Source organism: Poecilia reticulata, chromosome 7 (genome assembly GCF_904066995.2).
Source record: "Poecilia reticulata chromosome 7, P_reticulata-male-v2, whole genome shotgun sequence".
In the NCBI taxonomy this organism is placed as follows: domain Eukaryota; kingdom Metazoa; phylum Chordata; class Actinopteri; order Cyprinodontiformes; family Poeciliidae; genus Poecilia; species Poecilia reticulata.
Genome location: NC_088836.1, coordinates 1702940 through 1714092, shown reverse-complemented (window position 1 = coordinate 1714092; position 11153 = coordinate 1702940). Strand labels below are relative to the sequence as shown.

The 11153-nt window shown below is 36.2% G+C and overlaps 2 long non-coding RNA genes across 3 annotated transcripts; one reads left to right on the top strand and one right to left on the bottom strand.

Annotated features, from left to right (window-relative positions):
- Positions 1-2027: 2027 nt before the first annotated feature.
- On the top strand, positions 2028-5052 carry LOC145552146 (uncharacterized). 2 transcript variants are annotated; one of them, XR_014088091.1, is made up of 6 exons: positions 2028-2120; positions 2769-3043; positions 3138-3436; positions 3536-3714; positions 3855-4024; positions 4108-5052. It is a non-coding gene; the product is annotated as an uncharacterized LOC145552146 (long non-coding RNA). The 2 variants fall into 2 exon arrangements; XR_014088090.1 differs by having other exon boundaries at positions 2050-3043.
- A 1931-nt stretch (positions 5053-6983) lies between these two features.
- LOC145552145 (uncharacterized) lies at positions 6984-8842 on the bottom strand. The gene is made up of 2 exons (XR_014088089.1): positions 8022-8842; positions 6984-7923 (listed from the first exon to the last, which is right to left on the bottom strand). It is a non-coding gene; the product is annotated as an uncharacterized LOC145552145 (long non-coding RNA).
- Between the last annotated feature and the right edge of the window lie 2311 nt (positions 8843-11153).

Sequence of the window (11153 nt, the reverse complement as noted above, 5' to 3'; positions counted from 1 at the left end):
CAGCTGGAAATATTGTAATAAAACACAAACTATTTTCAATATGGAAATTGCTTAGAAATGATAAATAATTGTACATTCAGGAGCAATCTTGTTTAATTGAGAAAATGAGAAACTCAAAACTTGTTAAATCAGAAACCTTTTAGTTATAATGAGGTGAATTTTTCATCTTATGAGAAATAAAAGTGTTTTTCTCATAAATGACCATGTTAAAAAGCATAAAGTGACTCACTGACTCCATTTTTCTTCTAGTTTGAGAAGTTGTTCTTCTAGACAACTTCTCAAAATCCCAAGCAGTGTTACTGTTTTTCTGTTACTTTTCTTATTTAAAACAATATATTTAAGTTTTAATGTGATATACATCTTGGGTAACAATTTATTTGAAGGGGGGTGAATAAGACTGTCATGACACTGTCATCAACATGACATAACACCTGTCATGAAAAAGAATAAGCCTTCATGAATATGTTTGACTGTCGTCATAAAGTGTCATTCGGTAAATTATGACACTTTTAATACAAAGTTGACATTATTCAAAATGTCTTTATTATGATAATTTTACATTACCATTACTGATATAAAATTGTTATAGAAAATTAGGTAACTTTGTTATTAAAGGTAAAGTTTAAACAGTAATGATTTCTTGGTTAATGACTTGAAATAACAACAAAGTGAATAATGTGACAAAATCAATATTTGGAGAATGAAGTCATAATATTAGGACTATTCTCATAATATTACAACTTTATTCTCTCATTTTTTTACTTTATTTAGTATCAATTTATTCTCGTAATGCTGTGACTTTATTGTAAAACGACTTTTTTCTTGTAATATAACATTATTTTTACAATACTTATGACAATTCTTTATTCTTGTAATTTAATATTTTTTATTTTATAAGCATGGCTACCCAGGTGAAAAAAAGTACGTACGCATATTTCAAACATCCTTACATTTGTGAAAGTACACTAAGTATACTAAGTATCAAGTGTACTACCTATAAATATATCTGAAGTATACTAAAAATATATTTGTACCAATTTCGAAATTATAACTAAACATAATTGTACCAAAATACACTTTTAATATATTAAATAAAAGTATACTTTAAGTAAACAAAATATATATTTGCCCAAGTGTAAATATACACTTGTTCAAGTATATTTAAAATATATTTAAATATATATTTTGTATATATTTTAAAATATATGCTCAAAATATATATATATTTTTAAATTCACTTAACACTACTTTAAATTATTAATTTCACTGTTTTAAATTATATCTCAGTGTAAATTTTAGGCTAATAAAGTATGCCTTTTTTTTTTTTACTTTATTTAACCGAGTGAACCCCGTTGAGATCCAGATCTCATTTTCAAGAGGGACCTGAGCAGAAAGTCTGCAACACGCAGCAACCTGATTACAAAATAAAACTACATGGGTTTTAAATAATCTTTCTCTCAGCCAATTAAGCCGGCATGCATGGCTGGATCCCAGGCAGGCTGGATCGGCTGCATAGGTGCATTTTTTTCATGAAACTACATTGAATCCACCCGCTTCGGATGTTATCATCCCACATAATGGCGATTATCAGTGATTATCAGCCCCATTGAATGGCCTCAGTTGGTCCCTGCTCTGCCTGCTAGCAGGTTTTTATCAACCATTCTATCGGTGATAACAGCAACTCTTCGCCGATAAAACCTTTTTTTTTTATTTTTATTTTTTAGCTTTTTAAAAAAAACTTTATTTACAATTTATGTGCTAGTTAGAACAGGATATTAAGAATATTTACTACAAATACATGGTCATAAGACTTTAATTCGATGTTTAAAAATAACTCAGTAAAATATAAAACCGGAGGGTTTTTGTTGTGATTATTAGCTTGATTTAAAAGCGGTTTTTTAATTATTTTTTTATTTAGCAACTATTTTTGAGTATGATACCAATGATTTACTCCAAAAAAATTAAGAAAAATTAAAATGTATTTTCTTTCGTGATTGCATGACAAACTGTTCTGTAAACGTTTTAATATCTTTGATTGAAATAATAAAAAAAGGACGGATCCCACAAAAACCCAAGAAGAAGAAGAAGCTGACGTCATCATATGCGACACTTACACTCCGGTGAGTAAAAATCTGCATCTGTCAGAATGTATTTGTACTCTAAAACCAAAAATAACTCCAAAGTGTTACGTTATAAAGTTACTGATGGTAGCTTTAGGACGTAATGGCAGTAGGACTGTGATGCGAATGGTTGAAGACACGTTTGTAACATTTTTTGCCGGAAAATATACGGAGGACGCTAGCTAAATTAGTAATTGTACCTGTACATTGTACCTGTGCTTAATACGTTTAATTAGCCATGATAAAGTCACATAATAATGTTTATAGTCATGCTTGTTGTGGCCACTTTGTAAAATTGGAGGGTTGCTAAAAACATCAGGCTGTGATGATCTTTAAAGTTTTGTTTATGAACCCTGTCTGAATACACTGATTGCAGCTAGGTCATTTACTTGAATTAAAAATGAACTTGCATCAGTACAGGCACATTTCTTTCTTCCTGCCTATGTTATTTATTGCTGTTGCAAGCCAGATGAAGAGGAGTAAAGAGCTGAGAACCTGATCTTTGAACAGACAGAGACCATCGGTCAGGAGCAGCCTGGGATGCTTACTGAGGAGCATCCAATGATGATACCAGAGAACCAGGAAGATACTGTGATAGTGCTGCTTGATCTGGTTCCTGTTTCTCCTCCTGTTGTTCCATCCTCTCAGTCTTTTCAGAAGAAGAAAAGACCTAGAAGCATCTCTCCAGCTGCCTCTTCTCCAACTCGTCATCTGTCTCCCCCCCCCCATAGATCAGCCACATCTGCATTCATGTCACCTGCTGACCATCCCATCTCCTTACGTCATGGTGGCCGACAAGAAGAGAAAGCTTAAGTTAAAATGTTAAGGAAGGATCCCTTCAAGTGTCAAGTTTGTACCCCAGATGTGCTTTCGGTTTCAGTGGATGGAAATTGCAAGTATTACCATTTAAAGAATGCAGCAAGGTATTGTAAAATGTGTACAATATAACAATTATTTGTATATGTTACCTTTGGACTTTAACACCTCATGAAGTGTATTTTATTGCTTGTTTTTCAGCTTGGAGGAACAGGCTATATTTCAGGACCTTTTCATAGCCAAGGATGAAAACGTAGGAAAATTTGTGGACTGTATACACTCTTGTATACGCTCTTAGAGATAGGGTATGAGATATTTGCATAAGCCTTGTTCTTTTCAACAAAGGCTGGCCAACACCAACAGACAATCACTTTTTTTCCATGGATGTAACATGCAAGTACTGGACATAACTTGAAAACTAACAAAAAGCTGTTCTGAGCTCCAACACCTGCTTATAATGAAGCCATTTCTCTCGATTTTCCATGGCAAAGCCCATGAATGTAAGTAAGGAACACTGACCAGGCATTGAATAACCTTGGTGGTACTTACTGCATAAACATCTTTGACACAGTTGATATTGTTTGTGCATGTTTGTGCAGATACAGATGGACACAAAGCTTGTGCCAAGGCTCATCGCAAGATCAGAAAGGAGAAAACATCTTAGCATTGGCTTTAGAAGATGTTGGTCACTTGAAGACTGATACAGACACAGAAGTTCTGTCTTTGGAAGAGATCCTGTCCGGTGACACAACATTGCCATGGCAGCAATCACAGAGTGGTAAATAAACATACACTAATATGTTTTATACTGTCATCATACCTGACAGATAATGTGACTAGATACTCCAGGTGTTGACCTGAACTTACAAATTTAAACTTTTACTGAGTTGATTTGTCCTTTTCATAACTGCATTTCAGACTCTGTCAGTCTTCACACAAAAACAAGGGCAATCGATGACATCATGATAGTCAAGAGACTGGAAGAGGAAAAGAGGATCCTTGTTGATGGACCATCATTGGAAATCTCTGTCATCCTATGAAGACACTCTAAAGGAGTTCCCACCTGTTATCGGGAGGGAAATTTAAAAGTAGGTTTTTAAGTAATGCATAAACATACCAAAAGTTAAAGCATCTACATTTTTAATATTTTTAATTATGTTCAACTTTAAAGGTTTGTCCTGTGGCCTAACTGATGAAGATCCAAGAAGTATCCAGAGCATCATCCTCAGAGAGCTGCAGCACCAGCAGATGAAGCTGCAGGCAACAGAGTATTATCTACAGCAGGGGAGCCCAAAGTGGGTCCTGGGGGGCCGGCATCCTGCATGTTTTAGTTCTCTCCCTGGTTTAACACACCTGCATCAAATGATGGCTCGTTAGAAGGGCTAAGAACATTGACAAGCTGATGAGGTTGTTACTTCCAGCAGTGAGAGAATAAAACATGCTGGGCCACTAGGACCGACTTTGGACACCCTGATCTACAGACTTTTGTCAGGAGAAGAGAGCGTTACCTTTGACGACGACTTCAGTAGTGACTGATAAGTCATATATATATAGTTTGCTCATAAGTCACAAAGAGACACCTTACAATTTGTTCTTGTGCTTTCATGTTTCCAAATAGGCAATGTTTCTTTTTCTAAATGGTTAATTTGTTTGTGCCTTTGTACTTTCTAAAAGGGTTTACTAGAGCTGTAATGACTTCCTCATGAATGTCATTGAGTGTGTTTCTTTTTCACTTATGTTTCTGCACATCTAGTGTATTTTCTAGGTAATAATAAGAGAAATTGTAGTTAATTTAATAGTTTGTTACTATTTTTACTTCAAGTGGAATAATAACACTTGTGCTTATGTTAAGCAGTTAAATGGCTACAGTACTATGTTAAGCAGTCTCAGTGATTCTGTAGTAACTAACATAACCAAGACATCTTTTTGGATCTTCTACTTTTTATTTTTTATTAATATGTGCATCTCTGACTTGTTTCTTTATCCAAAGAATGCACAAAGTGTGAACTGGTGAAACAATTTCTTATCCTTGGTCAGTTGAATGTGGTTCAGTTTGTCTGCCAATGTCTTTATTAAAAAGAAATGTTAAATAAAATTTCAGTACTTGTCAAAGTGATCTTTTAATGCTATGATTTTGTTTAATGACATGAATTTATACAAAAATCATAAAGGCATGATTTTATAAACAAAACAGCATCTAATTTAGTGGATTCTTCAGGACATGTTCTGTATCCATCAGCTGATGACAAGTCAGTAATGAAGCATATTAAAATGTTGGACGAACAAGAAGTGGTTTCAAGAAATTGTCAGGAGAAATAAATTGTTCAGCTTTTAGATACTCTTTAAGGACATATGAAAATTAGTTATAATTGCCTACATAGACCTGGCGTTATTTAAACATGTCTATGTTCAACAGTTGACAGGTGAAAAAAGAAGCCAACCAAGGTTTGGTAGAAAAACTTGCTGTCGGTGTCATTTAGTTTAAATACTTCAGATTTGGACATAACGTCTTTTTTAAAACAGAGGGTTCCAACTTAGTGAAATAATCTTAATGAAATGTACAACATTAACTTGGTATTTGGATGCATTTACAAAACAAAAGGTGTAGACCTCTATTTCACCTACAATAATTAGATGGACACAATTTTAACTTAAATTCTCTTTAGGCCTTTTCTCTGCAGGCTTATGAAATTATGAAATAAACCACAGAGGCCTGAGACGCCATCAGGCAGATCATTCTTTTCCCACCTGAGCAGATTTAGAGTTGGGGTACAGAGCTCAATGCTAGATAAAAATGCATCTTTAAACCAGTACTTTCATAAAGCATTTGAAGATTAAGCAATCTCTACCACTCAATTTGAGATTAGTGATGGAGTTAGGGTTAACCCTAACCCCAATCTAACCCTAGATTGTTTTTTATACAGTTTAACATAGTGTTTCTCTAGGAGAAGATCACTATGTCAATTAAACATAATTTAGATTACTAATGTAGTTTAAATTACAGTAGACTCAAAATGATTCAATATTAATTTACTAAACTGTAATGTTGAAGGACTTCAATCTGGGTTTCCTTTCATACACAAAATAAGCTGCAAATTTAACTTAAATAACCTTAGACAGGTAAACATGCTATGCAAAATACTTCTCTCCATAAAACTTTTTTTATGTGTAAATACTGATCACACTGTTAAAACGCATAACAAATAGCTTCACACACTTCTACAAGTGTGTAGGAAACGAATCTGTTACACAGTTTAACCTTGCGTCATGCCTTAAAGACAACACACAGGGCAAACTTGACCAGCCTACTATGACGACCAGCTTGTCAGGCAAAAAGTCTTTATGAATCCCATTCTGACTCTTTCTGTATCAAACGAACAGTTTCACTACATTTTGAAGTAACATTTCTGAATGCATCGTTGACCTTAATCTTATTTGGCAACAGACAAATACGGTTGTCATCTTATTGAAAACCTTATTACCCTCCACCTCCCACAACGTGCTGATAGTGTTCCTTTCTTCTCTTAATCAGTCTGCCGTAGGATGGCTGCGTTCCATTTCAGATTCCCGCCGATCAGCCGTACAAGAATTTCTAGAACCAACTATGCGGAGCTGGGATGCTTCTAAAAATATTTTGTGTGGTTTCTGACAATACATTATGGAAAATGAAGTCTGAAACATGACCTATATATATATATATATATATATATATATATATATATATATATATATATATATATATATATATATATATATATATGAAGTCTGAAACATGACTTTCTATATATATAATCATGTTTCTTCAATGATCTATGTATATAGATCTCTCTCTCTCTCTCTCTCTCTCTCTCTCTCTCTCACATTTATATTTTTGCACATTTATATTTTTGTTTGTGTGTTTTTCAAAATTGTGTATGGAATTTGTGACATAGGTTTATTAAAATGTGTTGTTCTAATAGTCAGTTGATCTGGACATTACAATGTATTTTTATCATGCTCTTCATCAATAACTTCACTTAAAGTTGCTGTGTTTAAAAATAAATGTACTGCATTTGAAAGCAATTTTATTATAGCATTTTGCAAATACAGTCTTGACTGACAAAATCCATGACACAAAAAAGATCATATTAAAATTATAGCTTTTCGAGATAAAAAACACTTCCAATTAGTTATATTAAAATCAAGTTGTGCTTATTTTGTTATGTATTATTATAGACTTTACTTTGTACATCCACATCAACATTAAAAACACTCAAAAAGAAATGTGTACAATACCATGTTTAAAGTTTTTAAGACTTTAGGTCATATTTACTGAGCAGAAATGTTCTGTTCTAAATTTCAAGACTTAATACAGGCACAATACCTGACTGATGCAGTGACTCAATCAGCCTCACTTAGTCTTTTACAGAACTTGACAAAAATGTGTCAGTAAACAGCCCAACATACTGTAAGCTTATATAACTACTATATTACAACCATAACATTCATTTCAGTGAAGGCCGAAAACAATATTACACAGAAAACATCGTAAAATGGTCAAACTGCAGTAAAAAAAGAAATTAATACTTTGTAATACAAAAAAGAAAAAGTCATGGTCAACATCATGGAAGGACTTGTTCGCTGTCTGAAGGAAGTGGCACTAGGGGGACAGCAACATGAGAGGATTTACTTGCAGGTTCCCAGGTATCATCCCAGATTTTTCACTAGAAAAGAACAACAATAAAATCAGGATGTGGATTTTTTGTGCTGTAAGGTTCACAAATCTCTCTTTCTAGGATGTATACCTGACTTTAAAAAGAGGTAATGTAGCCAAAGTATTTTCTCTGCCTACATCCACCCAAATGCCAGCTAGTACTTACATCTTGTTTTGTCCCAAATATACAATATTATCTTGACTTAAGTGTTAAATGATAAACTGACTGCAGTCATTTTTACCACTACACAAACAATGAAAATCTCTCGTAGTGCTTCAGTTTCTTAGAAAAGTCTAAAAATCAAAACAAAAAAAAAGTGAGTTTCAGATTTAATTTCCAGCTTATGTGAATTATAAATATATAACTATATATATGAATGATATTTACTCACCGTCGAGTAACGGATTGTCTGAGGAGGTGGATCCTATGTTGACTTGTTCTCATCAGAAGGTAAACGAGGCGTCAACGAATCCCAACCTGGTGAGTATTGCAGCGGCTGCATTAGCAGCGCTAGTATTGCAGATACAACGTCAAGTTCAGATGGTATTTAACAACTCACCGCAGATCCTCGAGTTTTAGGGATGAAATTGTTTAGAGATGTGTTGATTTGGAGAAACTTGATTGTTTTATGAACAATCGACGCCACGACCAACAGTGAGCAGCAGCATAGTGGAAACCCGGAAATACACATGAGGATCCCAGAGCTTAAAGGGAAGGTGGGTGTGTCATGGCGGTCACGTGGGTTACACTACAGTGTTGGCCTTTTGATCTTTAGTGGGATATGCCTGTGCATAGCGTGAGAAATGATCTGTGACCACAAGGACATTCTCCATTCCACCCTTTGACTTCTCCAAAGTTAAAAAGTCTACGCACACTAGTTCCATGGGGGCATTACTGTGAACACTGACCAATGGGGCCTTGACTCCCGAAGTTACAGTTTTCCTGAGGCAGCATCTCTCACACTGCTCACACCAGTTCTCAATCTCTTGGAACATTTGAGGCCAATGAAATCTCTCTCTTAACAGCTGAACTGTTCTCTCAAAACCCAGGTGTCCGGAGTCCTTGTGAAGAGCCTTCAAAGCTCCCTCATGCAGCTTCTCTGGTAGCACCAGCTGTTCCACCACTCCTCTTTGATGATCACAGCTGCAACGGTACATGATGCCATCTGTGATCACTAGCCTCTTCCACTCTTTCAGGAGAAGACAGACCTGTCGGCCACCACTGACCTTCTCACTGCGACTGGGTTTCACATTCCGACTTTTGTAGTGCCAGACAGGGCCAATAACAGGATCCTCTTTTTGTCCTGCGCGGATCTCTTGCTTTGTCATGGCGGGAAGTGACTCCATACCCATGTCTCTGTATGGCTCACTAGATCCTGGTGATTCTGAGTCCAATTTGGCTGAGACCACTGTGTTCTGCTTTGAGGAGTTGTCTGGATCTTGTATGGACTGATCTGGACCCTGTTCGGGCTTTTTGTTGCTCACTCGCAGAGGGCATGAGTGCAGAGTCTCTGTGACCTCCTGATTGGACATACGGGAGAGAGCATTGGCGTTCGCATTGCTTTGTCCTCTCCGGTACTGGACATCAAAGTCAAAAGCAGCCAAACGGGAGACCCACCGTTGGCCTGTGGCATCCAACTTTGCAGAGCTCATGATGTACTTGAGGGGGTTATTGTCTGTCTGGACCAGTGGTGGGAAGTAACGAAGTACTTGTACTTCGTTACTTCGTTACGAAGTACAAGTACTTCGTTACTGTACTTAAGTACAGTTTTCGTGTATCTGTACTTTACTTAAGTAGATTTAATAATGGGGACTTTCTACTTTTACTCCACTACATTTTACAGTAAGCATCTGTACTTTTTACTTCACTACATTTCTACAAAACTGTCGCGTTACTCGTTACATCCAAGTCTCGTTGCTCTTTTTTTCCGTTAAAATGTGAAGTTCAGGGATTTAAGGTGGCGCCGTAAAATCCGAGCAATAACGTGACTTAGTGTCTGTTGTCACCCATCGCCTCCACCTTTACTCGCACGCGGAGCTCCAGACATGCGCAGTGGTTTCCTCTGAGCGGGAGAAGATGTCTGTTTAATCGATAATAGCTGCATAAATCATAATATATGGCGACATGTAAAATCAGCAGCGCTTCGCTTTCACAGACGGTGGGACGTCGTCCAACTTTTAGCGTCACTTGGAAGGAAAGCTTAAAGAAAGGTAAGCTATGTGGAAGTGATGCTAGCTAAGCTAGCTGTATAGAGACACATGTTGCATCTGCGATGAAAAAAAGTTGTCACTCATGCACTGAATTATTGTGTGGAGGTGTTGACTGAGGTGTTGCTTAGGACAACGCTGTGACCAAAGTCTGCAATATAGTGATATAACATTCACGAACGATCCGATTCTTCTGGACGGATCTTTACTAAGTCCTAAGGACTGAAGCCTCACTTAGAGCCGTTCTTTGTTCTTGTGTACACTGCGGTAGCTATATATATATATACACACACACACACACATTTATTTAATCGCTGAATAAGTAAAAGTTGAATGTATGAATGCAGAGCATGCTCATTGCTCATTGATTGATTTCGTCTCCTGTCATGGTGGCAAACATCGCAGTGGGAGGATGAAAACAGTCACGGTGCTCTTTCTGCTTGGTTACATGTTGCGCCATTGGACAGTGTTCATAGTTGAACGTTATTTACCGTTAATTGCGATGTTTCAGTTGTGGTTTCTGACATGGGCAATATGGGCAACCGCCCAGGGCGTTATTTTTCTAGGGATGGCAGGAGACCTCTTCGGATTGTAGCACAGCGATGAAAGCAAAACAGAATGAAGTGAGTTTTAATTGATACTGGCTAAATTCATTTCAGCTCTTACGTATTTAATATCTAGGTGTTTTTATGGGAATGTGGATCTTTCAGATCAATCTGAAAACCAATTTTGATAGGTAAAACTTAATGTTATTGTGTCATTTAGCGCAGGGCGCTGGTCTTGGGTTCGGTGGTCTTGACTACAACTCTGCTACATGGCTCCTTGGTTGCATATCCTCCACCCCGCCCACACCTTCTTTACATCCCCTTTCAGTTAGATTTCTTTCTAAATAAATGTGACTAATGAAGTTCATGCTATGTTAGGACAGGAGACAAAATGTTTCCATCCCTGAAATTATGATTCATAGAATCACATATCTAAGTCTAAACTGTTACAGAGAATAAACACAATAAGAACATGTTTAATCTGTGGTAGTGTTCATTAAAATGGCACATTTCTGATGTATTAAAATTAAATACGATCGGCACACTTAATGATATTAGCGATTAAGTGATGCATTCAGCGAGTACTTTTACTTTTAATACTTAAGTATTTTTAAAAGCCAGTACTTTTTTACTTTTACTTAAGTAAAATGTTAATGTGGTACTTTGACTTTTACTTGAGTACATTTTTTGAGTACTTTCTCCACCACTGATGGTCTGTCACAGGCTGTGTAACAGTCATTATGCTGTTTGGTTCCTGGAGATGAGTAGGTA